We start from the raw sequence: 2,834 nt of genomic DNA on the forward strand, positions 1-2,834 counted from the left end.
CCGGCACAGGAGGGAGGGGAGGCACGGACAGAGGGAGGGGCGGGCACCGGAGCACGGAGCATCCCGACCCCCGACGTGATGCCGCTCCAATGGGGACAGCCCGGTCCCCGGTGCGCGCCCGCCGAGCATCGCTCCGGTCCCTCGGGTTCTGCCGCACCTGACGGGTGTTCCATGCCGGGGATGGACGGGGCTTGGTGCTACCTGGGCTGATGGAATGAGATGGGCTCTAAGGTCCCTTCCAACCCCAGCCAGGCTGTGATTCCATGGGATTCACAGGGGATGGAGGTGTGAGTGTGAACGAGGTTGGCTCTCACTCCTACAGCGCGCCAGGATCTTTCTAGACAGCAGGGAGGTCTTGCCCACTCTCGAGGTGCAAAGCTCTGCACCTTCACGGCTCTTCCTTGGGTGGGCTCTGCACACCTTTCTTCTGCTGCCCTGGAAATCACCGTGGAAACGGCGCCAAACTCAGTGGGAATGAGGCGTCGGGATTGCGAGGAGATGCCCACATTRTCAGGGAGCTACAGCAGAGCCTACAGCGGGGTTTAGCCATGGTTCCCTCCTGCAGCCTCACTCTGCCAYCCGTTACGCAAGGAGGTTGTAGGCAAGTATTTGGGTTGCTGGTTTGCTCCTGTTGGGAAGGGTATGGAGACAATCCAGCACCTGAAAATATTTTCCCTTRGAAAACCAAGGGGAGAAATATCTCGCACCATTTCTGTCGCGTTACCCTGTCTTCCACCCCTCACTCCCATCAGCGCGAGCTGACAAGTCGGTCCTGCCTCCACCTCACCCAAGTGACAAGCCAGATGAATGGGAAGGCTTCCTGATCAGCTAATGCATTCGTGTGGAGGGAACGTGGCAGCACACCAGTTTTATGTATATGAATTAGGGAGTGGGAGGACAAGAGCTACAAACCTCGAGAAATACAGCGCTCTTGCYGAGCAGTGCGTGGATGGCTGCAGGTGCTTGTGTGACTCCAATGCTCGGCATACCAACGCAGAGAGGCTTTTCAGCTGCTCGTCCTTTTCAGATAAAAAATAATAAAAAAACCCCAACAAAACCTGTGAGAGCAAAAAAAAGCAAATTCAAACGAAAAGCTGGTCTTTGTTTCACAGACACCTCGGCGAATTGCTCAGACATGAAGCCTTATAAACATAGAAGAGCTCTGAAGTCAGATGCTTGGTTTAAAAATGTAAATTACGGTTTTCTTTTCAGCTGTGGTTTGTAGGTGTATCGGTGCCTCTGCAAAAATCACCTTCTAAGTGAATGTCTCCATTAGGGATGGAAGAATGAAATCAGGTAAACTCAAAAGCAGAGTGAAACCTCGTTCAGAAAAAACTGGATTGAGCATTTAAGTTTAATGAGGTTCAACAAACTTCTCATTTGAAATATATGTTTGCACCACTGGGCTTTTGGGGTTTGGACAGAGTGGGGAAATGAGATACTGAAACAGCAGGAGAGAAGCTATTTCCATAGCTTTTTAAACCTATCAAGCCTTAATTAATATTATTTATTTGTATTACTCTATAGCCTGGGAGAGATGCTTATGGCTGCCTCTCCACAGCGAGGAGCAGAGCGAGGGGGAGGGCTGGGTGTGCCCAGAGCAGGGATCCCACAGGGCACAGAAACATCCTCCTCAATCCCTCCCTGCCCAGAAATGCCACAGGACACCGGGAGGATGGTGCCCRTCCTGGTGGGAGCCTCCACCAGCAGAAAGGGGACAAACAACACCAGGGTTTCAATGGGGTCAGAGCCATCGGCCCTACAAAAACGCTCCTACTGACTGGGCAAGGTAACAGCACATTAGCAGCATTTATTAATAAAATATCCTGCTCCTCTCCTTCTCCTCCCATTCTTGCAAAGAAGACATCTGTTTCTGTTTGTCCTGCCCAGAGAGAAATAACTCAGGCTCCTGAAGGGTTACAGAGCAGCATCCAAGGCAGGCAATCATTTTCTGCCCAAGCTATCTTCTTTAGTTTAAAAATGTTCCCTATTCTTTTGAAATGCATGAAGTAGATTGTGGGAGAGCTAATATTATATTCCACTACAGAAAGCTGGTGGAGTATTTTACATTGATGTCTGGCTCTAGTGATTTTCTAAGGATTTTGAATTCATTAAATCCAACCATTGAATAATCTCCATTCGTGGCGGAAGGAAGGCAAAAGTGCTTAYGCTCTTGAACAGCAGCAAAGCGTGTAGTCTCCTCTGAAACACGGCATTTCTCTGACCCCTGCACACAGCAGAGGATGCCCACYGTGTCACCTTTGATTTGCAGGCTCTGCTTATGACACAGCCTCACAGAACTGCCATTGAATGTGGCAGCAGAGCCGCCTTGGCTGGGATTTTTGCTCTGCATCGCYTCCTCCGTGCTCAATCAGAATTAAGACCCAATTGTTCCAAGCTCAGACCAGAGGCAGAAGCTCAGGACAATGAGAAGACAAAGCCCCACAGCATCTCCCTGTAATTCAGCACGACACCATGCAAGGACAAGAATCCAAACCCAGAAATAATTTTTTACCCCGGAGAAACAGGATCTTGAAACAGAATTGTTTTGATTCCTTGACGTTGACGTTCAAAGCTTTAAATGAAATCTTGTGCCTGATCATTTTATTTCTGAGCTGAATAACAGTTACTTTGGAGACAAAACTTTGGCTTTAACTGAATTCAGTGAGAGCTGTCACTAATAAAATCCTGCCCCAGAGACACCACTGGTATCAGAAGAAAACTGCAAGATGTTACCATTTAGCATTACTGCTGCTAAGTGTCAAACATATTGAGTTTAACAGATTAGGCTTTCTTTTTTTTTTTTTTTTTTTTTTTTTTTTTTTTTTTTTTTT

The sequence above is a fragment of the Malurus melanocephalus genome, unplaced genomic scaffold (genome assembly GCF_030028575.1).
Source record: "Malurus melanocephalus ecotype Western Australia unplaced genomic scaffold, MMel_1.1 scaffold_98, whole genome shotgun sequence".
In the NCBI taxonomy this organism is placed as follows: domain Eukaryota; kingdom Metazoa; phylum Chordata; class Aves; order Passeriformes; family Maluridae; genus Malurus; species Malurus melanocephalus.